Source organism: Phoca vitulina, unplaced genomic scaffold (assembly GCF_004348235.1).
Source record: "Phoca vitulina isolate PV1807 unplaced genomic scaffold, GSC_HSeal_1.0 scaffold5, whole genome shotgun sequence".
Taxonomy (NCBI): domain Eukaryota; kingdom Metazoa; phylum Chordata; class Mammalia; order Carnivora; family Phocidae; genus Phoca; species Phoca vitulina.
Window position 1 is genome coordinate 44,024,015 of NW_022589708.1, and position 26,449 is coordinate 44,050,463.

Sequence of the window (26,449 nt, forward strand, 5' to 3'; positions counted from 1 at the left end):
TTTTGAAATCAATTGTTGTTCTTCCCCCTCAGAGTAGATCACTTCCTTTAAGTTCTATACAGATACCACAAATCTCAGTGAAATTTAAATAGTAACATTACATAAAAGTAGAGATCTTCAAAACATAATCCATTTCTTTTCATTTTGATGTATATAAAAATGGAAATGAAAAATATCTAGAATATACATATAAAGACAGTATTAGATGAAACACCCTATTTGAATACATATTTGAGCAATATTCTTTAGAATGAAATTGTACAAATAGGAACATGGTTCTATAATTACACAACTACTTTCTTTTGGAGAAGAGCATGATCTATTTTTACCCTCTCCAGAGCATTCTGGCAGTCACTATCAAAATTTTATCTGCTTCATTTGATAAGGACATTGCTAAAAGGTGGATTTTTAAGAAAGAGTGAGTCACACATGGATGGTTTACCTTTAAGGCACAGAAAATTTGTACAAAAACTCATGCAAGAGCAATGGACTCTGGTTTCAGTCCTGATTCCTTATAGTAAGAAGCAGTCTGACTTGGGATAAGTGACCTGAGAAAAAGTGGAGGAAAAATAGGATGGTGGATACCAGGTATCAGGGGAGGTGGATAAAAGAGCTAAACGGGACTATCCTCACTAAATATGCTATATGTTATAAAGATACATTTTTCCTTTATATACTAGAGGGGGAATTTAGGAAGTTAAAATGCCACAATTTATAGAATTAAGATTATTTCCTTATATTTAAAATAAGTTGAAAATTGAAAGTATAAACCGAGTTCAACATGTCAACTTCATGCCTGAGTTTTTCAAATCTTCCTAAAATAAGTATGAAATAAACAAGTAAATCAGTAAAGTTGTAAGCAAGTAAATAACAAGTTGTGGTGAGTTTAGTAAAAGGAAGAAACACTGGCAAGTTGGCTAATGGTGACTTAATTATCTGCATCTTTGCTTCTCCAATATTCAAATAAAATAGAACTCAAAGCTCTGGGAAGCACAGCTTTGTCTGGTTTTAGATTAAACACTTTGAAATGCATGGGCCAAAATATTGTAGGAATCTTTCCAAGGAAATCATTAACTTGCTCTGTGACTAATATAACCCAAAATAATTGCTAGAAGACAACAGCATGCTCGATTGATAGGACAGAGCAAAAGCTGGGATTTCTACTTAAATTACATTCATGGTCAGACTCAAATCAAAGTGGTAAGGATAGCAGGCAATAGTGAAATAATCTACATTCTACTATGAATCTGTTTTCAGCTTTAGGTCTCTTTTGTAACATCCTGCATAAATAAGTTTGAATGCCTTACAGACCCAAGAGAGATATGCAAAGACAGAATCTTCTGAAGGGATAAGAACAAAGTTATGAAATGGGAAGAAAATCCAACACTTTCTTAGAAGACCCTAATCTATCACACCACATTTCAGTGTTGAAAAGATACCAACTTAATCTCTTACAACACTTTTTCTCTTTCTTCTTTTTTTCCCTATTGCCTCTCTCATTTTCTTTACCTGTCTTCTCTGCAGCAGCACTAATATTATTGGCAGCAAAGGGGGTTTTCAAAGAGTGCTAAAGCTTTAGTAGGAAAGTATGATCAGGGAACTTGAACTTTTTGTTAAATTAGCAGCAACAACATCATTATTAACATATCATAGTGCCTTTATCATTACCATAACGTTTTACAACATGAAATAATTTAATATTTTTTGTAGTATATGTAGAGTCTTATACTTGTATGACATCTGAGTATCAGAGTATTGTACTGAATGACATAAATAAACAGCTATAAGTGTATTTACAAATGTGTTGTACTACAAATATCCATATTCAGTGAGGGCCAGGGGTTTTAAATTTGTCTATGTGCAAATATTTGGTATGAAGAATTAGCTATACCTCAAAGATAAAATCTTGGATTTTTTATATAATGGCTCTCCTTGGTACCCAGCTAATTGATTTAGAATGTATCTCCTGCTTCCCTATCAATACTTTTCCTCGCCTGGTATAGGAATCCAATTTCACTGATCTTATGCATAAATTAGACAACTTGGAATCAGCAAGGCACAATGTTGGACTTAAACTATGGAAAGTGAGAATACAGAGATTGTGGAATGGCTAGATATTGCAGCTAAATTGTAGCAGAGTATAGCACTTAATATCTAACAAGACAATAAAGTAAATGGAAGAGACAAAATCATCAAAAGCCACCCTTTTGGATATTTCATATGGCATATGGGAAGTAGGTTCAATTGAGAGGAAACTGGAAGAGCTATCAAGAGTGTTGGCTTTATAAAACATTTTGAAAGTTTGCCAGCTTGAGTCAGACTTGGTACAAGGCATTACCTACTTTACTCTCACAGAAGTCTTGATATTTCACCTATTCATTGTTTCCTCATCTCAGCCAATGGCATTATCATCGTCCTTCAAGTGAAAAAAAAAATCACTGTTGATTTGTGCCTTTACATCAATTCTCTGGTTTCTCTTCAGATCGCATAAATCTTTCGCCTTTTACATCAATATTGAATCAATTACCAAAGTCTGTCAAAGTTCTACTTTAAAATATATCTCAAATCTGTTTTCTTTTCACTATCTCCATTACCACCTCCCTAATCCAGTCTCTCATTGTCTCACCAGAAGTTCCACATTAGCAGGTCTTATATACTCTACTCTCATGCACAATGAAATCATTTGCATTAAAGTAGATAAATTTACATTTTAAAAAAATAGATCACAACCCATTAGTCCTCTGACTAAAATCCTCCAATGGCTTTCTACGCAACTAAATAAAAACATCCTCCAAACTATGACCTCCAATGCCCTGAATGATGCCATTTGTACTTCTTTCTCCCCTCTTTTCTGAGATCTCGATCTGAACTCATTTGCTTAATTATTTATTGTTGTCCCTTATTTGAATTTAGGCTTCAAGTTTCTAGTAATGGACACATATTATATGATTTTATATACATATATATATACATATATATAACGTAGTAAATATGGTATTTATGATATATGATAAATGAGCAAATAAATGCATGCAAGTCAATTCTCTGCCTTCTCTATATCCTTTATGACTCTATATCCGATATGCCCAGCCATAGTGACTCCAAGGGAAATGCCTTCAAACCACATTTCAGTGACAATCACTTGTTAAGCTGGGTCCCCAACCCACAATTCTCTAGACAAAATTGTAATGAGCTCCACAGTCATTCTACTCTTGTAATTAAAAGTTTTATTAACATAATTGGTCTGCAATATGACAAAGACTAAATATCATTCTCTTATTTTTATAGACAAGGCAAAAAATATACAAAGTATATTAGCATAAATCTTCACATTTAAGAAATGTGAAGATAACATATTGTTGAAAGTACAGGGCATTCCAGTCCAACATGGTGACATAGGAAGACCCTAAACTCAACTTCTCCATGTGTGCATACACACCAAAAAAGGGACTTCTTTAAGTGGAAAAGAAAAGGCCATATTTAACATAAAACAATTATGAATAAAAAGATGCAAAATATAGTAGTATATACATAAAATGTGGACAAGGGAGTTAAAACAAGTTTTTATAGAATGTATTTGAACTTAAAGGACCATCAACTTAAAATAAATTGCTATATGCTTAGGATGTTATATATGAACCTCGTGGTTAAACACAAACTCAAAACCTGTATTAGATACATAAAAAATAAAGTCAAACATAACACTACAGAAACTCATTAGTCACATAGAGAGCAGGAGAAGAAAGGAACAGAGAACTACAAAAACAATCAGAAAACAATTAACAAAATGGCAATAAGTATATACTTGTCAATAATTACTTTAAATGTAAATAGCCTAACTGTTCCAATCGAAAGACACAGGATGGCAGAATGGGTAAAAACAGCAAGACCCATCTAATATGCTCCCTACAAGAGACTCACCTAAGACCTAAAGACACATACAGACTAAAAGTTAAGGGATGAGAAAATACTTATCATGCAAATAGGGGGGGAAAAAAGCTGGGGTAGCAATACTTATATCAGATAAAATAGACTTTAAAACAAAGACTGTAACAAGAAACAAAGAAGGGCTATTACATAATGACAAAGGGATAAATCCACAAAAAGATACAGCAATTATAAATACCTATGCACCCAACTAGAGTACACCTAAATACATAAAGAAAATATTAATAAATTTAAAGGGAGAAATTGATGTTAATACAAGAATAGTAGGGGACTTTTACACCCCACTTATATCAATGAATAGATTTTCCAGGCAGAAAATGAATAAGGAAACAGTGTCTCTGAATGATACATTAGACCAGATGTACATAAGATATATACAGAACATTCCATCTAAAACCAACAGAATACATATTCTTTTTAAGTGCACATGGAATATTCTCCTGGATATATCAGATGTTAGGCCACAAAACAAGTTTCATAAATTTAAGAGTACCAAAATTATACCTGCATCTTTTCCAACCACAATGGTATAAAACTAGAAGTCAATCACAAGAAGAAGAAAAAAAAACTAGAGAAAACAGCAACACGTGGAGGCTAAATAGCTTGCAAAAACAACCAATGGGTGAATGAAGAAATCAAAGAAGAAATTTTAAAAATACACAGAGAAAAATGAAAATGAAATTCAATAGTCCAAAGTATTTGGGACATAGTGAAAGCAGTCCTAAGGGGGAAATATATAGTGACACAGTCCTACCTTAGAAACAAGAAAAGGCTCAAATAACAATCTAACCTTACACTTAAAGGAACTAGAAAAAGATGAACAAGCAAAGCCCAAAGTGAGGAGAAAGGAAATCATAAAGATCAGAGAAGAAATAAATGACACAGAGACTAAAAAACCAAACAAAAAACAAAAACAAAAAAAAAAAACAATATAAAAGATCAATGACTTTTCAAGAAAAAAAGAGAAAGGACTCAAATAAATAAAATCAGAAATGAAAGAGGAGAAGTAAGAACGACACCACAGAAATACAAAGCATTATTAGAGAATACTACGAAAAATTATATGCCAACAAATTGATTAACCTAGAAGAAATAGATAAATTTCTAGAAATATACAATCTTCCCAAACTGAAAGAAACAAAAGAAGAAATAGAGTATTTCAGGAAAAAAATAGAAAATCTGAACAGACCAATTACTAGTAACAAAATTGAATTGGTAATCAAAAAACTACCAAAAAATAAAAGTCCACGACCAGAGGGATTTATAGGTGAATTCTACCAAACATTTAAAGAAGAGTTAATACCTATTCTCCTCAAACTATTCCAAAACACAAAAGAGGAAGGAGAGTTTGAAATACATTTTATGAGGCCAGCATTACCCTCATACCAAACCAGACAAAGACACCACAAAAAAAAGAAAACTACTGACCAATATTTTGCAACAGATGCAAAAATACTCAATTAGCAAACTGCATTTAACAATACATTAAATAATCATTCACCATGATCAAGTGGGATTTATTCCAAGGATACAAGGATGATTCCATAAACCACAGCAATGAAACTAAGAATAAAAATCACATAATCATCTCAATAGATACAGAAAATGCATTTGACAAAATTCAATATCCATTCATGATAAAAACTCTCAACAAAGCAGGTTTAGAGGGAACATACCTCAATAAAGGCTATATATGAAAGACCCAGAGCTAACATTATCCTCAATGGTAAAAAACAGACCTTCTCCTCTAAGGTCAGGAACAAGACAAGGATGCCCACTCTTGCTACTTTTATTCGACATAGCTCTGGAAGCCCTTGCCACAGCAATCAGACAAGAAAAAGAAATAAGAGTCATCCATATTGGTAAGGAAGAAGTTAAATTTTTACTACCTGCAGATCATATGATACTACACATAGAAAACCCTAAAAAAAAACTACAATAAGTAATAATTCAATAAAGTTGCAGGATTCAAAATTAATACCCAGAGATTGGTAGCATTTCTATACATTAATAATGGAGTAATAGAGAAATTAGGAAAATAATTCCATTTACTATTGCACCAAAAGGGATAAAATACCTAGGAATAAACTTAACTAAGGAGATGAAAGAACTGTACTCTGAAAACTATAAAATGCTGATGAAAGAAATTGAAGACAACACAAATAGAAAGCTATTCCGTCCATGCTCATGAATTGGAAGAACTGATATTGTTAAAATGTCCATACTACCTAAAGCAATCTACAGATTCAATGCAATCCCTACCAAACACCAACAGCATTTTTCACAGAACTAGATCAAGTAATACAAAATTTGTATGGAATACAGAAGACTCTGAACAGCCAAAGAAATCCTGAGAAACAAGAACAAACCTGGAGGTATAATTCCAGGTATCAAGATATACTACAAAACTGTAGTGATCAATACAGGATGGTACTGGCACAAAAACAGACATATAGACCAACAGAACACAGAGACTGGAAATAAACCCATGCTTATGTGGTCAATTAATCTATGACAAAGGAGGCAAGAATTTACAATGGGGAAAAGACAGTTTCTTCAATTAATGATGCTGGGGAAACTAGACAGCTACATGCAAAAGAATAAAACTGGAAAACACTGGAAACTAGAAACACTTTTTAACACCATACACAAAAATAAACTCAAAATGGATTATAGACCTAAATGTGAGGCTTGAAACCATAAAAATCCCAGAAGAGAACATAAGTGGTAATTTCCTTGCCATTGGCCATTGAAACATTTTTCTAGATATGTTTCCTCAAGCAAGGGAAACAAAAGTAAATTAAACTCTTGGTATTACATCAAAATAAAAAGCTTTTGCATGGCAAAGGAAACCATCAACAAACAAAAAGACAACCTGCCAAATGGAAGAAGAAATCTGCAAATGATATATCTTATAAGGAGTCAATATCCAAAATATATAAAGAACTTAAACAACTCAACACCAAAGACACAAACGATCCAATTAAAAATGGGCAGGCGACTTAAATAGACATTTTTCCAAAGAAGACACAAGATGGTCAACAGACACATGAAAAGATGTTCAAAATCACTCATCATCAGGGAAATGCAAATCAAACCTCAAGGAAATACCACCTCACAGCTGCCAGAACGGCTAAAATCAAAAATACAAGAAATATCAAGTATCGGTGAGGATGTGGATAAAAAGGAACGCTTGGGCACTGTGATGGGAATGTAAATTGGCAGCCATTGTGGAAAACACTATAGAAGTTCCTTAAAAAATTATAAATAGAAATAACCATATATTCTAAGAACTCCGCTACTGGGTATTTACTGAAAGAAAATGAAAACACTAATTCAAAAAGATACATGCACCTCTGTATTTATTGCAGGATTATTTACAATAGCCAAGATATAGAAGTGACCTAAATATTCACTGATAGATGAATGGATAAAGAAGATGCGGTGCATGTGCATATGTGCATGATGAAATACTATGCAGCCATAAAAAATGATGACATCGTGTCATTTGTGACAACAACTGATTCTGGGTGGGGGGAGATGCCTTTAAAGAAGACAAAAATAGCTTTCAAGCATATGACCATATGAACACATGTCTAGATCTTCTCCCTAGAGCCTGTTCAAATGAGGCAGCCTGAAGTTTAAGTGTGATATGCTTGATGGCAAGTGGTACTGTGAGAGCCTACAAAACATTGTATGGACTACCAGAATCAGTTGTGAAAGACACTGTCAAAATCCAAAGGAGATGGCCAAAGATGCAGAATTATAACACATATCAGAACTCCTGGGATCAGGGTAACCCAGGGTGTTTGGAGAGCAATTAGGAAAATGGAGGACAACTCAGGGAAGGCACTGAAAGGTAGCTTTGTGACTGAGTGTTGAAGTTCAGCTAAGACTTGTCCAGGCCAGGAAAGTGGCCCTGAGAGGGGAGGGGAGAAGATGGTGTTGATGAAAATGGGGTAGGGGCAGTGCATCAGACAGGAGGAATAGCCTTTGCAAAGGCCCAGAGATATGTAAGAGATTGGTACATTTGTGAACTATCAGTACTTGGGTCTGCATGGTATCTGAGGGGAAATCACCAAGCAGTAATGAAATAATGGCAGCAGGCAAAAATCAGTTCAGAAAAAATCTGGTGTCACACTAAGGAGTTTGTGTTTTCTCCTGAAAGCTACTGGACATGTTTGAACAGGGAAATGGTATATGATATGCATGTCTTAATAAGATTATTCTTTTGTTAATGTGGAAAATGGGTTGAAGCAGGCCAAGACTGGAAGAAAGGGGAATGGATAGAACGCTCTTGTAAGCAATGAGGAGGAAAATGATGAAGGCCTGAAATAAGGGGTCAGGAGGATGCCCACTTCCAGCCCATATTTCTCATTCAAGGATGAACTGTTTAAAGAATGCATTATGTAATGGGGATTTTATTCTCATTCAGAATGAGAACATGGGGAAATTGGGTGTCCTAGCTAGTTGTCCCTGAACTGCTCCTACTGTGCCAGCCTTGACAGCTAATCAAACCTCAGTTTTCTCATCTGAGAAATGGTGAAACTGACCTAGATAGTCTTTGAAGCTCCCTTGCAATTCTCAAATTCTATGGGCAACACAGTTTCCCAATTTCCATTATAGAGCTGTTATTTATTGCTCTTTTCTGCAAGTTAGGAGAAGAAAATGAGCTCATTAACTCAGAATTAATCCTCCAGTTGTGCCGTCTTATATCTGGAATGCCAGACATTGATATGGACTTTTTACAAATAGTAATTAAAACTCAGTTATCTTTATTGGAAAAGATTCTTCAAAAGAAGAGTATAATTTAAATATAAATTCTAAATTAAAGACTTAGTTGTGTTTTCTCCTATGCCGAAACAGCAGGAAGCTTCTCTCTCTCTTTCAACATATCATATATTACTTATCTTAAAATAGCATAAATTAATAATTATGACCAGCTAAGCACCTCAACATCCCATGCTTGTAGTTATAAATGAAGTTGAGGCTGTCTTAAATGGTTCTACTAATTAATTCTAACTATAGTTGTGCTGAGATGCTCCTGTGTCACACTTGAATCAGGAAACTGGTATCAAGCAAGTGCTTGCTCACTATTTACTAACTGGAAACAGGTAAGTAAACCATTCAAGTCCTCTAATCCACATATACTCAAATATAATGCATTTAATTTTACATATTAGGTATAATCATATGGAATAGAATTGCTTATATTTGAACGTTTGACCCCAAAGCAGGGATTTCATATGGTTCATCTGATATATGAGGTGATACACTATATGAGATAGTTCATATGCCTTACACTAACATATGAGAGTCATTAAAAGATGATTTTTATTTTCAAGAACTTTAATGCATTATAGATATTTTATGGGGCATTAAGACGTAAAATACAGGATATAAAATCCCAAAGTAAGCTGTATCATGAAAAGACCACATCTTCAAATTTACTAGAAGCAAATTCTAAATAAAAAACGGAAATTCTGAACTTAATTGCTCATTCTGTTGAACCATCCCAAGAACTAGAATCTTTATATTGAGTTTTTCCAAATCATCTATGGAGGAGAGCAAACCACACACATCAAGGCCTCGACAGAGGTGACCTAGAACTCCAGCTGTAAAATGCATGCCTTTGAAGTAGCCAGACTGGAAATACAGTGGCTTCTGATTACCAACAGGGAGCCAAGAGACCACATACTCCACAGGTGACAGCAATGCCAGATGGAGGTAGATCCTAGTATGTTTAGGAAAATAAACTAAAAACAGCCTTGGGAGACTCTAGTTAGAGTGCATTAATTAGCAAGAGACAGAATAGAGGATTGGAATCTTCATGTAGGACTGTGAGGTGACTTTATTCTAACAGGATATTGGGGAAAGTAAAAAAAGACAAAAACTTGGGGCAAAGTGGATCCTCCTTTTTCATATTTTCTTTTTGTGTTAATGACCCTGGAGAGGACTATTTCAAAAATATGGACACACAGAGGTTGGATTCTCCATGCTATGTTTAGAGTGTACCCACCCAAAAATATGTCCCATGGCACCTCTGGGAAAAGTTAATCAAGACAAGGAAAGCTCCATCACAGAGTAGTATGAGCCAAAGGGAAACTAGAAAATATATGTAAAAATGAAATGTTCAATAATAATACATTACGACAAGATAAATTACGCAGCAATTCATGTCATTTTGAAGTTATCTGGAGGAGACATTTGGAAGCTCATCATAAATTTTGTATCTTCTGATTAATAGCTAAAACCACAAGGAATTTCTGACAATAAGAAAAAGACAAGCAACTCAGCAGAAAAATGAATAAAAAATATAATTAGGCAAATATAAAAGGAAATGACAATATAACGATAAATGTTCAATCCTACTAGTAATTAAGGAATGTCAATTAAAACAACACACTACATTCATCAGATTGAAAAAAACAGAAATTCAGGTAGCATCAAGAGCACGTAAGGATGTAGGGAAAGTGGACCTCTCATGATCTAGGAATGAGATGATAAACTATTACAGCCATTATAGGGAGAAGTCTGAAAGTATTTAGTAAAATTTCAGTATGTGTATACAGTGTGACTTATGACCCGTGACCAATGATCAATTCCAGTATTGGATATAGATTCACAGATACATGAGAAAACATATTCAAGGACCATCAAAGAATGGGTTCATGGAGGTAAAGTAGGCTAGATATCCATCACTTGTCAAATGGAGACAAAAATCTGGTGGAGGTTTAAACTACTATGCAACAGTCAGAAGGACTGAATGAGATATTTCTAGAGCAGTGTGGATAGAGCTCCAAAATTAGTCTTGACTAAAAACAGTAAGAAACAAATTGAGATTTATAGCACGATGCCATTAACTTATTTTTAAAACACACTTAGAATTTACACAGATAGACACCCAAGCAAATGATTGTGTAAAAGGGGAATTGGAAAGACTAACTGAAAGCTTAGCAGTGATGCCTATGGGAAGGAAGGTATGAAGGATGGTGGGCATGAGAGCCAAAGACAAAACATAAAATAGATCACACATGGAGAAATGAGAAAGGAGATCCTAGAGTGTCATGGCTGAGGAACAGTTAACTCAATTCTATACTTCTGATAAAAAAGAATAAAAACAAAAACAGAACAGCTCCTTCCAGTCCACTTTTGAAACTTATTTGGGGTATATTTATAAATTCCCTTACTCAATCTCTTGTATAATTTTTTTTCTTTTGTACCATGTACATCCTTGGGTTATTCATAATAACTTGCTGTTGTTAGTCTTAGTCAAGTTTCTACTGTTTCCAAAGTCTGTAAGCCTCAGTTTTCTATCTATAATAATGGGGGTAGCAAGACTGACAGTTAAATGAAAGAATATGGGTACGGGGTGCCTGGGTGGCTCAGTCATTAAGTGTGTGCCTTCGGCTCAGGTCATGATCTCAGGGTCCTGGGATTGAGCCCCGCACTGGGCTCCCTGCTCGGCGCGGGAAGGGTGATTCTCCTCCCACTCCCCCTGCTTGTGTTCCCTCTCTCGCTGTGTCTCTGTCAAATAAAAAATAAAATCTTTAAAAAAAAAAGAAAGAATATGGGTACAACAATATTTGGTATGTGTAATATACTCAGGTTTTAATAAATATTATCTCCTTTTCCTCCTCTTTCTTCCTTCATATTGATCTTCCTCTTCTTTGAAGTTTCTCCAGATTCTTACTACTCTTTCTACTATATGACTTTGCAAATAATTATTTTAACATTGTCTAATCTGTTCTGTTTGCTGCCATTCATCTTGGTTTTGTTCAATTTTTCCTCTTTTTCTAATAGCTACTGTAGCCTCTAACAAAGGCTCTGAAGGGCTAAGGAAGGAAGGGAGTTAAGGGCATGGAAGTCCTCATTTGCCCACTCTAAACTCTCCCAGGCTCTAGGTATCTGGTACTTTACCTCACTTCCATGCAGTTTACTGGACCTGATGAACACCCTCCTCTCCAACTCAGCCTCTTTTTCATCTTGCCATATTGGTCCTCAATAACTTCTCCTGCATCCCTTAGGAGAGCTGGCCAATCCTATACATGATATCAACTGTACTGGCCTAGCTCCCAACCGGGCAGCTAGACATCACCCTCCCACCCTTTAAATTTTCTGGACAAGGGACAGATCTCAGCACAACAATTGGCTTGAGCCTCCTCAGGCATTTGTTTTGCTATCACTCATTAGCTGAGAACATGATTCATAATTACTGAATGGAGCCATGGGAAGCCCTCACCAGACCTCCCCACCTACTCTTATCAGCAACATCAGAGGTAGGAGAGAACTCTGAGCTTTCTCCAAAGGCATCTGCTTATAAAATTCCCTTTTCTCCACTTTCTCAGTCCTCTTAGATATCTTAGAAGTAGATGAGGAGGCTCAAAAGTCATAGAACAGATTTTTAAAATCCTTATATTGTAATTTAGAATTAAAATTTTGTAACTCTCTGTGTGCCTAGTTAACACTTAAATTATAACATCATATTACATATAGAAAGCTAAAACATAAACATAGGAAGAAATTTATTATCATTGTGGGAGATTTTGAAATTTATAGACATAAAAACAAAAATTAAATAAGAATATTAAAGACTGATTTTTTAAAAACATGACACAATATATACATATATCAAATCACTGTTCTATACCCAAAACTAATTCAATGCTTTGTCAATTATATTTCGATAAAAAAAGGAGAAAAAAACAAGAGGTCAATCTAATAGCTAGTAAAACTGTAATCAATAAAGAGAATACACATTTTTTTGAAATGTATGTGTGGACATGGTCCATGTGTTAAGTAGGACACAAAGTTAGTCTCAACAAACTCCACATTCTCTGGTCACAACATAATACAATTAAAAGTAAATAACAAAATTATAGCTAAAAGAAACCTATGCATTTAAAAGTGGAAATTACAAATATAGGTCTGCTTAATAATTACAATGAAAATACTATGTATTAAAAGATGGAATATGGCTAAGGAGTAAAGTTATAGCTCAAATAAGATTTTTAATATTTAAAAGAATATATCCCATGATTTGGTTTGAAACCTAAGAATATATAGCAAGAGATTAAAAACAAATAATGATTAATGAGGAAATAAAAAATTATTTTTTTCTCTGCAAAAATTAATAAAACATAATAAGCTTAAGGCAAGACTGATTAAGAGGGAAGTCAAAGATAAACAATATTAGCAATGAAAAAGGCACAGACTATAGGCACAGTAGAGATTTTTTAAAATTCTTAAGTACTTTAAACAATTTTATAATGAAATTTGAAAATGTAAATGAAAAGAACACTAATATAAAAGGCCAAAACAGATTAAGTATCATTTAATAAATGGAAGTCCAAGTGAGAAATCCCCCATCCCCACAAAAGAGCCCAGGCTAGATGGCTTTATAGTTGACTTTTAACAACCTCCAAAGCAAAAAAGAATGTATAAATTTCACAAAGTGTTCTAGAAACTAGAACAATAAACACCTCATTTCATTTTATGGGTCATTTAAACCCTGATTCCTAGTTAAGACAAAACCAAGACAAAAATTTGGAAACAAAATTATAAGTCAATCTCACTTATGCCATCAGATGAAAAAGTCTTAAATTAACTTTTCACTTAGAAAGTTTGACAGGTTTCTCTAGGGAAAGATTCATCACAAGATAAAATGATCAGGGTGTTTGTCATTTTCTGAAATCTCACTTTCAAGAATTTCCAGGCATGTGTAATGCAATCGTTGCTCTTCAGATCTGAGGGATGATAAAAAGCCTTTAGCTCTTTACTCCTAATTACATACAAGCTATATTTCATTTTCAGATTGAAAGACTGAAAGTTATGGTGTTTGGTTTGGGGATTATTATTTATTTATTTATGTATGTATGTATGTATGTATGTATGTATGTATGTAGACTTGTGTGATTGTATTTAGCAACTCTCAGAAGGTTTGGAAAATATTTTAATTCAACAAAAGACACAAATAGCCTTGAGGGAAGTGAGGAGAGTTTCTTGTAGTGAGTGAGCTCATGATTATTTCTGTTTGCTGCCCAAATTACAAAATGACAAGAGAAAGATAAAATGTGAAGTAAAAGCACACCATTCCTGATTTATTAGTAAATCTTAGTAAAAAGAACAAACTACCAGATGAACATTTTGAAAAAAAATCCTACATAAAGCTATTCATACATATACCTATGACAATACATATACGGAAAAATTGGAAAAGATAATCACCAATATATTAGTAGTGATCACTTTCAGAAAGGTGGCTTGGAGATGTAGAATGGATAATTTTACTTCTTCCTTATAGGTAATTTTCACTATTCATATTTTTCATTATTTTCAAATAAAACACATTCAAGGAAAAGATGCAAAAGAAGAGGTACTCTTTAGCTGAAGTTGAGAAAGAGGACAGGGAGAGATAGAGAATGGGAGAGTAGGAGAGGACAATTATTATAAACTGGGAAATTAAAGGAAATAACATAGACACATTGTCAAATTTCTAAAACACCTAAAGCAGACGGTGGAATAAAGCAGATTTGAGGATGCCACTACCCAATGTGGGTAATGAGATAAGTTCTAATTTCCCCAAAAGATAATGGAGGGTGGAGAATCAGAGTCACTAGGATTTGAGAATGTAAATGGATTTGAGAACAAAAATAAGAGTTGTCATAGGTAACTTGTGAAAGATGTCCTGCACAAGTTACTCTTGCCCAATGACTGGCAGCTGTGTCCTCTCCCCCAGGCCCCAGTCAAGAAGTTTTCTTTTTTCTTTTCTTTTTTTTTTTTTTAAGATTTTATTTATTTATTTGACAGAGAGAGACACAGCGAGAAAGGGAACACAAGCAGGGGGAGTGGGAGAGGGAGAAGCAGGCTTCCCGCCAAGCAAGGAGCCTGACGCGGGGCTCAATCCCAGGAATCTGGGATCATGACCTGAGCTGAAGGCAGACATTTAACGACTGAGCCACCCAGGTGCCCCAAGAAGTTTTCTATTTAAGAAATGGAATATATATTGGGGCTTTAGGTAAATTGACAAATATTAACTTAGAGAATAAGTAACTCAATAAATTTGATGATGTAGCAGTAACAAATTGTTTCCCTAATAAAAATTGAAATTATAGATCATTCAAAAATAAAAATAAGAATAGTTCAGCCAGAAGAATGCCCAATGTAAATGGTACAGCATTCTGTTTGTCAGAAAACATGAATGAATATAAATGAAGTGCAAATTCAATCCATAACAGTTAGAGAACAATAGAATAAACATAAAGGAAGCAAATGGATTAAGGAATTGAGATAAAATTAGAAATTAATAAAATAGAGAACAACAAAACCACGTGACTCAATAAAACCAAAAGCAAGTTCTCTAAAAAGACCAATAAAAAAATGCAACACTCTGGAAAGTATGATAAAGAACATTCGTGGGAAAATACAATAGAATAGACAGTAGGGATGAAAATGGGAACATAACCACAGATACTAAGAAGCATAACACATTTTAGAAAAATGCTCTGTACAACTTTATTTCATTAAATGTGGAAATACATAGTGAATAATTTTCAGGAAAAAATGATCAATATTGACACAAAGAAATAAAAGATTTCAATATACTGATAACAATAGAAGAAATTAAAAAGACAGTTAAAAACCCATTTCAAAAAAATTCCAGATGGGTTCTAAAACATCTCAAGGAATACAGAAATTAATCTGCCCCAGCACATGATTAAAGTCAGAGAGATTACCCTTTAGTTCTATAAGACTGTCAGAATCTCAAGTACAAGAGGATAGCAATGGTTAGTAGTAGTAGTAGCAATAGAGGTGGTAGTGGTAATGAAATCTAATCTCCCCAATAAATACTGATGATAAATCCTCAAGAAAATATACTTCAAGAATGTAAAAATGCTCTGAAATTAGAAAACACTTTAATAAAAAGGGGAAACTTTATAATAACCTTCATAGATGTCCAGAAAGTGTTTAATAAAACTCAATTTTTATTTCAAATAAAAGTTAGTAAAATAGCATTAAAAGAAAGCGCTCTGGACTTTGAGAAAGTGTATCTGTCAAAAAGCAAGATCAAAATACCATATTTTGCAAAAACAGTACAGACATTTTCTTTAAAATCAGGAAGAGAGATATATTATCATAACCATTATTCAATATTTTTCTGGAGATCTCAGCTAGAGGATTTAGATTTTAAAAATGAAATGCAATATGAACACTGGAAGAAAGACCACATTGTCTTTATTTGTTGATGAATCATTTTCTCCCTAGAAAAGTCAAGCAAATCAACTGAAAAATTGTTAGAACTAGGCTGTCAAAGATAACATCTCTAGGGATCTGACATTGGAAATGAGACGTGAAGGGTAAGAATCTGACTAGGGGTGTGTGGGCATGCATGTGTGTGTGTATGTGAGTTTGTGTATGCGTGTATGTCTGTGTGTGTGTGTGTACATCTACATACATATAGAGATATGTTTATATAGACATGTATGTGTGTCTGTGATTGTGTGTGTGTGTATTGGTAGATAAAGCAGTAGGAAACATTCCTGTGAGAAGGAGAAAGAAACTCAAAGGCATTGGGATAAGAGAAAATGGTGTTCCTGGAGAACAGAGCAGGCCCTGGGAAGCTGGAGGTTACTGATCCAGGGAAATTAGTAGAGAATATGGCGTCTGAGATGGAAGCAGAGGCCAGTCATGCAGAATGTAAGACATGAAAAAAGAGTCTAGATTTTGTTCAAAGTGAAGCCTCTGATGAATTATTAGCAGGAGAGTGACACATCCAATTTACATTTTTAGAATATTACCATGGCAACTGGGCAACTATTGTTCTAGAATCAGGGAAACTGCTTAGGAAGCTTCTTGTGGTTGCTCATGTGAGAGATATAGTGGCTGAGATAATGGAGAAAAGTAGACAGATGTGAGATATATTTTGGAAGTGTAACTGACTATACATGTGAGTGGAATGAATATAGGAGGTCAGGTAGAGGGGGTTTCAAAGATACAATGAGCAACTAACTGGATGGATGATATTGTCGCCACTAACTGGGAGAAGGGATACTAGGCTAAAAGTATGTAGTGGGGGTGATGAGATTCATTTTGGGTGTGCTGGACTGAGGTGCCAATTAGAAATCCATGGGGATATGTCAAATTTGACAGTTGAAGAAACTGCCTGGAGTTCAGGAGAGAGGTTTAGGCTAGAGATATGAATTTGGAAAAAATTCAATATTTAAGTAGTTTATAAGGCTATATAGCAAAATGAAATCACCCAGAGATACAGAGGGAAAATAGAGAAGAGGATCCAAGCCTAATCCTAGAGACACTGCAATATCAATATACCTTGCAGATAAAAAGGTGAGAGAAAGAAGACAAAAAGGTAGGAAGAGAAGCAGACAAATGAAACGTCACAAAAAACAAAAAAAAAAAAAAAAGTGATTTTTTAAAAAAGCACTCAATTGGACCAAATTATGCTAAAAATTTGAACTAGATGACTTTGATGAGAAGAAACCACATCCAGACTGCAGTTTGCTGGAAAGAAAATGGAAGATAAGAAAGTGGTTAGATACCAATAAGTAATACTGTCAAGAAGTTTTGCCACCAAAAAATTGGACAATAGCTGGAGGGTGAGCTTCACTGTGCCAGTGCTTCTTATACTTTGGTATGCATACAAATCACCTGGGACTCTTGCTACCAGCTTATATATTCTGTAGCTCTGAAATTCTGCATATCTAAGAAGTTCTCCATCAAGCCCCATGATACAGGTCTATACATGTAAGTAACATGACTATATAGTGTTTAGTGAAAGATGAAAACTGCAGAAGCATATGTTCAGGTGAGCTACATAAGATAAAATTTCAAGTCAGACCCACAGGAATCAAAGATATTTCCTGGCGTCAAGCTTTACTAATAACACAAGTGAAAAAAGCATACTAAAGTCTGGGACATACCTCATGATCCCTTACATCCTTTTTTACCACACTGAACACACACTCTCTGGACCAGAATAATAAATGAAGTTTTTTTTTCTTTTTTAATATAGAGTCCTCTAAGATGGAATTTGTGGGTTACTACCGCTCTGTCGAGAACATTTCAATTATGAAATATCTCTACTTTACACTCAGAGAGTTATACAGTTTAGATGATATTCTCGAGGGAATGATGTCTCATAAACCCAAACATTCTGTATTTATTAACTGTAAGAAATCCTTAAGCTAGAGACATCCCAGCAGGAGCATTCTCTAGATAAAGTCTCTCCCTCCTAGCAAATATCAGTCTATTTACCTGGAGGTCCAGTTGACAAGTGGGTTCAACCACATCACCTGTTTTCTTTTCCTTCCTCTAAGTCAATACTTCCCAAGAGAAGGGAGGGAATGGTTCACAGGCCAGTTGCCTTCACTTATCCTCCCCAGCATGGTTATGGTGAAACCTTCATTCTCTATTCCATTCCTATATCCACAGAAGACAGGAAACTTCCTTCTACTCTCAAGGGAGCAATATGGGAGTAAGCACTTCATCCACTCTCTCCCTTCTTTCCTTGCTACATTTCTCTAGAAACAGTGCAACTGTCTGATGAGACAGGGGAGAGCCTTTGATTTACCTCTCAGTTGTTAACTGAGAAGCTCTTTATGTGCCTGGCTCAAGTTTAGCCAGGTTTTCTTCTAGTTTTCTGCCTCAGCAGATTCTGCAGAATCTCCCCAGAGCAAGAAGGTGGTACACACTAGTTGGGTAAAGTTAGTTTTGGTGAAAAGTTGAAGGCCCTAAGAGAACTGGTTTTGAGAAGGGGCAAAGCCTCTGGAGAAAAGCTGTGCTAATTTGTCTCCTTAAATTCTCAGATAGAACTAGACTAGAGAGCAGGTGGGTCTAAAAACTCACCCCTTAACCTCAAGCATGTTGTTTCTAAAAAGCACAGTATGGGGGGGTAGGGTAATGGGAGAAGAAAGGGGACAGAAATAGGAGGCTGGGGAGAAGGATTTCATCTTCTTTGATACATATAGAAATTTTCAGAAGACTACACTCTCCACTGTAAATGGTTTCCTTAGGAAAGTGTGGGATGAATATAATTTTCCCTTTTTATTATATACACTTCTGTGTTATTTAACTTTGTAAGTGTGCCTGTATTACCTTCGTAAGTTTTTAAATATACAGATACCAAAAAAAGAAAGGAGTTTAAGTAGATGCTGTTTCAGAAACACAGTCTCTATCTAAGGAAACTGACCTAGCCTTCAAGCTAATACCAATTTTACCTCCTCAGAAAACTGTCCATGTTCTGCTCAGTTGTCAGGAATCTTGCCATATCCATGTACTGTATGGATGGAGGTTTCCGTGATTTGTCCTCCATAACTGACCACCCCAACCTGCACATACGCAGGCAGGCTAAAGAATGTTGTGTGTGAGACTTGTGTTGCTTTAGTGACCTTGGGAGCCTGGTGAGTTGACATTAGCTGGCTTCCAGGTCAGAACTGGCCCTTCTGGTCTGGACAAACAAAGCTGTAAATCTTGCTTTGCATCCCCTCTGGCTCCAGGTTAGGCTGGCCCCCGGAATGGAATCTCAGAGGGGAGGCAAGCACATATGGCCCAGACTCCCTGAAGAGGTAAAGACACGATAACATAGGAATGCAGCTAGCTCCATACTGCACACGTAGGCAAACACATGGTTAACTTCAGACCTCATCATTTGCCCTGTAAATATGACCATTATGGAGATGGTCAGTTGGAAGTCTCCCTGAGGGGAGAACACTCCACCCCAGTCTCTCAACTCGGACTCCAGTTTGGCTGTCTCCACAGCGCTTCCCCAACTAATGAGGTTGGATGTTGTAAGTACCTGATTTGATGTAACTTTGTCTTATTCTCCTTTACTGCTTGCTATTGCCCTCATCTATGCATAGATTTCTCTTTTCTTCTATTTCTACTAGGTTTTTACTTCATAATATCAATAAAGTGTTTTTTCCCTTTTGAAACCGAAAACACAGCTATTGTGAATCTTTTCTTTAGAACAGTCCAGAAGCTCTAAGCAAATCTCTATAAACTCATGGGGATTATCTCATTATTGCTTGCAGCATGCATGCCCTAGTTTTTCATTTTGTGCCTTACACTCCTACAAGCCACTGAGAGCAGGGGCTGCATGGTATCTTGCACATCTTCAGTTTGCCTGATTGAAACTGCCCCTTGCATGTGATAGGTGCTTGGTAAGTATTAGTTGATTAACTGATAGAAACTGATGAGAGGCATGGGAAGCCCCTCTCAGTCCTTTTCACCATCTTTGTAATTCTTCAGAGACATGGCCCAAGTTAGCAGCATCAGTGAGAGCTGAGCAGAAGGCAGCCACATCTCCTAGACACAAGCCCCTCATTTATCTCAGGTGCACTCAGAATCATGGAAGTTAATAAAATAATAAAGAAAGCAAGTGACTAAATCACTAGCCCCTGTGTATTACAAGAAATAAATGACTATCTCTGAGTTCCTGGAGATCCTAATCGAGGCTTTTTACCAGCATAAACTTTTATTATGGACAATAATGTACAGCCCCAATGTTTATTCATCTTGTGCACTGTTCTCTCTGGGCAATATACATCAGGTCCTGAGACTGGAAAATTCCTTCTCTCCATGATCCAACGTGGATAACCCCAACTCCCATCTTTGGTGGTAATCAATTAAGGGAAAGTGATATCGGCACCTCAAAGAATTTATCATCCTAGTATTTCTGGTACCTTCTTCCTTGAGGGCATCTAGGGAAAAGTTCTCCCAGTTGGGATGGCACAGCAGCTGCTAAGCTTTACTGAGTCCTTACTTTGTCCTCACCTTCATTTTTCCTTTCCCCGAGCACACTACCTTGTTTGGATTTTCCTGTAACTACCTTCTTTCAGTAAGAGGGTTCTGTTTACTATATTTCATGTACCTGTGTCAGGAAATTCAATCTGAGGTTCGTGAAGATGTAACAGTAGAAAAGTAACCCATTAAAGAGATATGTTGGGTAAAGATGGTGAATAAAATGAAGTCTCTTGTTTCATAGAAAATAACGAACTAGAGGATTTACTACCCTATCAAAGCACTCAATAATTTCTAATGGCAGAAGAGGGGAGAAAACCTTCAAAATTCAAAATTACTAAAATGATACACTCATGTATGCAGCTCACAATTACCTTGGTTTTGGAGTTGAGAACAATAGTGTTATAAAGAAAATAAACAATGAGAAAATACACTTAACTCAATAGAAAGCACTGGTTCAAAAGTATGAATAATCCATAGTAGGTCATTCTGTGTTTAAATTAACACAGAATATGCATGATATGGAATATTAGTCTATGAACAAAAAAACTGTCATATTTATATGTATAAGGAAAAATGCTCACAATATAAATGAAAAGCAATCTGTAGAACACAATGTATAAAAGACTGGAGTTATATTTTTAATTCTATGAGGGGTGTGTGTGTGTGTGTGCACGTGTGCAAAAATATATAAATAAAACATATATTTACATACATGCATAGTGAAAAACAAGGAAGAACACACAATACATTGTCAACAAAAATTATCTTTGTAAAGTAATATTAAGTGTCTGGAGAAGTCAGATAGACTTATACTTTTTTTCTTTATAGAAAATATATATTATTTATATATAAATTAGAGAGGGAAGTTGAAAGAAATAAAAAACACAGTACCATACATGGATATATTTTCCTTTAGTTAAACTGAGTTAGGAATGAATGCTACCCAATGTTTTCCCTATCAAAAGGAACCATATGACCCCACAGCAGTGTAGCCTCTAACACATGAGAAATATTTTGGTTCTCTCCTCTGTATCAGCTTTTTTCTCTTTAACATATTACTTCCATCAGCATCCTAACATGACAAATTGTATACCATGTATATAAAACTTCCCTTGCTCTCACATCCCTCCAGCAATCACCCCATTTCTCTGCTCACTTTTTTTTCCTACTTCCTTACTTCTTGTTTTCTCGAGTCCACTCCAGTGAAGGTTTTAATCCCCATCACTTCCCTTGTCTATGTCACTAGTGACCATTAATTTTTCAAACCTAATGGACACTTCCTAGTCCTCCTCTTTCTTGACTGCTCAACAGAATTTGATAGAGGTGATCATATCCTCATCCTTAAAACACCTTCCTCACTTGACTTCCCTGTCACCTAAGACACTTATCTCCAGGTACTGGCAGCTCCTTCTTGGCCTCCTGTACTGAATTGTCTTCCTTTCCCTATTTCCTAATGCTGGAGTTCCCCAGACTCAGCCCTTAGACCTTTTCTCTTCTGTACCTACACTCATTCTATACATGTTTACATCCAACTCCATGGTTCTAAATACTGTGAGTCATAATTAGAGTAATGCCAGCTGCTGTAGCAAACCCCTAAATTACAGTAAATAAACAAAATAAAAACTTACTTCTTTTTTTTTTAAAGATTTTATTTATCTATTTGACAGAGAGAGAGAGAGAGAGATCACAAGTAGGCAGACAGGCAGGCAGAGGGAGAGGGAGAAGCAGGCTGTCTGCTGAGCACAGAGCCCGATGTGGGGCTCGATCCCAGGACCCTGGGATCACGACCTAAGCTGAAGGCAGATGCTTAACCATCTGAGCCACCCAGGCGTCCCAAAGCTTACTTCTTATATAACAGCTCAATGCAGAGCTTCCTGACATGTGTACTGTTATTTAATAAAGAATCCGGAATCTTATGATCAAAGAGTTTTGTGTGACTTTCCCTCTCCCTCTTCAATTCCTACTCCCACTCCAGGCACTTGACATTTGAGTTATTCTTTGTTAACTGAAGCATCGTTACTAGCATTACTGGTATGATTACAGAGGCATGTGGTCCCACATGAGCATGTACTTCCCAGGAGACAGGGTTTACATGCATCCCACCAAAGTATAGTGGCTTGAGAACTGGATAGAGTGCACACAGATAAGTTGATCCACTCGGAAAGAAGTAGTTTGATCAGGGACAGCCAACTTAGTAGATCAATACAGAGAGGCTACTTTTTTAATTCAAGGCAAGGCCAAAGCTCTTATGAATGAATATTCAAATCCATCTGATACTCTCACGATTTCTGCCAATGTCACAGGTATAAGTGGAATAGAAAGAGCACATGAATGTCAAACACACTTATCAGGAAAGCAGAGAATACATATTATTTAGAAAAAAATCATCAAAGTTCATATAATATAAATTTAAAAATTAGCTTGGCAACACAACAATTTTATTTCACTGGATAATAACAATTAGTATAATAATAAGAGTTAATATTAATATATGTCAGTTTTCCAGATGTTCTCCATAGCTTAATTCATGTAATCCTTATAAAAACTGTAATACTAATAACTAAATTCCCTTTATACAGATGCGGGAACAGAGGGACAGTGATTTAAGTGGCTTGTTCAAGTTCCACAATAAGCTACTGGTGGCATCTGAATTAAAATCCAGGCAATCCAGCTCTAGAGTCTGTGATCCTAAAGTATATGCAACTGTTTCCAAAATATTAGGACAATGAATTTCCAAAAGAGGAAAGAGAAGCATTGACATTTATAGAAGTTGCAGTATTATTATTTCTGTACTTTGCAAAATTAATATTTAATGTCTATGACCAATACACACTGAATTGTAGATATTTTAGGAAATCTGCTTTAAAAGAAAAACATCTAAAGAAACATCTAAAGAAAAAGAAACAATCAGACCAGCTTCTCAGAAACAGCAATATTTGCAGTTGCTGTTGCTATGTTAATAAATGACAATAAATATCAATTTGAAACCCTCCAATCTATGGAATGATTAGTCACAGATTAAATACTGAATCTTAGTGTTATTTCTTACTGGTATCATTATCAAAACAGCAAAATACGGAATACCATATTTTTTCTATCTCAAGTGCACATACCTTATCATGGAAAGAATGTGTCTACACTCATTTTGCTAACAGAGTGAAAACATAACTATGAGGCTGTATAGCAAAATAGGTCAGAGAATTGACTGAAATTACACAATGGCCATCTTTCATTAGCCAATATGCTGCCACCACCACAAATTCTGCCAATACTGTCACCAAAGTCTATCCTGTCAACTTGATCTTTCTGCCCCATGGAGATTAAAGAAACTATAAAAACTTGTTTGATTTTTCTCACTTTAATAGTAGACTCCTCATTATAAGACTGAGTTACTCAGTCCAGGACAGAGAGCAGAATGGCAGATGGGATATTTTAGTATGACATATCATTTCCCCTGTTGTCTTAAAACTACTCACCTCAGTTCTCCAGAAGATTTAATTAATGCCAAACAAATTCCTGGTGGGCCCTTTCCAGCTCTTGTGCAGATAAGACTATATGACAAGTAATCATGGTCTGGCCACTGTGCAGACTTAGCCTGGACCATTTCTTCTGACCTTGTCACTGAATCTGATATATTAAACACCTGGCATTTGCTAGGTTCTTATCCAGGTGGAGTGAAACTTTGCATCCTCTCTGAATTATGAAGAAATTTTAAGGGGATGTAACCTCATTGTATATTACTTCCCCACAATAAAGAAAGTTGTCAATAATTCTTAATAAAAAATTTCTGAAAAAATACTAAAAAAGTGAGAAGATTTTTAAAGCCATTATTAATGATCTCACCAATAAGAAATTATTTCATATGGCTTTAAGACTCCCACATATACTTGAAATCACAGTCTGTCTACTTTTCTGCATTCTTCACTACAAATATAATGTATTTTTCAGATGATTAAACTTTCTTGTAAAAATAATGTGAATGCCAGCCAAAATATGGAAAGAGCCCAGATGTCCATTGACAGATGAGAGGATAAAGAAGAGGTGGTATACATATACAATGGGATATTACGCAGTTATCAAAAAAAAAAAAAAAAAGGAAATCTTGCCATTTGTAATGACGTAGATGGAACCAGAGGGTATTATGCTAAGTGAAATAAGTCAATCTGAGAAAGACAATTCTCATATGATCTCACTGATATGCAGAATTTAAGAAACAAGGCAGAGGATAGGGGAAGAGAGGAAAAAATAAAACAAGATGAAACCAGAGAGGGAGACAAACCGTAAAGAGACTTTTCATCATAAGAAACAAACTGAGGGTTGCTGGAGGGGAGGGGCATGGAGGGATGGGGTAACTGGGTGATGGACATTGGGGAGGGTATGTGCTATAATGAGCACTAGGTATTATATAAGACTGATGAATCGCAGACCTGTACCCCTAAAACAATACATTATATGTTAATTAATTGAATATAAATAAAAAATATTCAAAAAATAATATGAATGCCATCATCACATTCCATTGTATGAATACAACATATTTTATTTAGTTTTTTCATTATTCTTTTTTTTTTATTTTATTTTATTATGTTATGTTAGTCACCATACAATACATCATTAGTTTTTGACGTGGTGATCCACGATTCATTGTTTTCGTATAACACCCGGTGCTCCATGCAGTACGTGCCCTCCTTAATACCCATCACCAGGCTAACCCATCCCCCCCCCTCCCCTCTAGAACCCTCAGTTTGTTTCTCAGAGTCCATTGTCTCTCATGGTTCATCTCTCCCTCTGATTTCCCTCCCTTCATTTTTCCCTTCCTTCTCCTAATGTCCTCCATGCTATTCCTTATGTTCCACAAATAAGTGAAACCATATGATAATTGACTTTCTCTGCTTGACTTATTTCACTTAGCATAATCTCCTCCAGTCCAATCCACGTTGATATAAAAGTTGGGTATTCATCCTTTCTGATGGCTGAGTAATATTCCATTGTATATATATGGACCACATCTTCTTTATCCATTCATCTGTTGAAGGGCATCTCGGCTCTTTCCACAGTTTGGCTATATCATCATTAGCCATCAGGGAAATTCAAATCAAAACCACATTGAGATACCACCTTATGCCAGTTAGAATGGCAAAAATTGACAGGGCAAGAAACATCAAATGTTGGATAGGTTGTGGAGAAAGGGGAACCCTCTTACACTGTTGGTGGGAATGCAAGTTGGTACAGCCACTTTGGAAAACAATGTGGAGGTGCCTCAAAAAATTAAAAATAGAGCTACCCTATGACCCAGCAATTGCACTCCTGGGTATCTACCCCAAAGACACAGATGTAGTGAAAAGAAGGGCCATATGCACCCAATGTTCATAGCAGCAATGTCCTCAATAGCCAAACTGTGGAAAGTTTTTTCATTATTCTTGAACACCAAATTCATAATTTTTCATTGGTGTAAATAAAACTGTGGTGGGCATCTTGAATATAGGAAATGATCCTCCTTTCTGATTTTGTCTTTAGAAGTGTGAAATTAATAAACCAAGCAACTAACATTTTTGCCTTTTAAGTCTTGCGATATATTTTAAAACTATGTTCTAGAAAGGGTGTGTGCCATTGAACATTCTCATTGGGAATGTAAAAAACACTCTCTGTAGGGTTCAGAACAAGTTGCCCCAAGATGTGCTACTTTGGCATGCTGATTATTTCAAGCTGAAAACAATCAAAGCCCTAAAGACCCAGGAAGAAA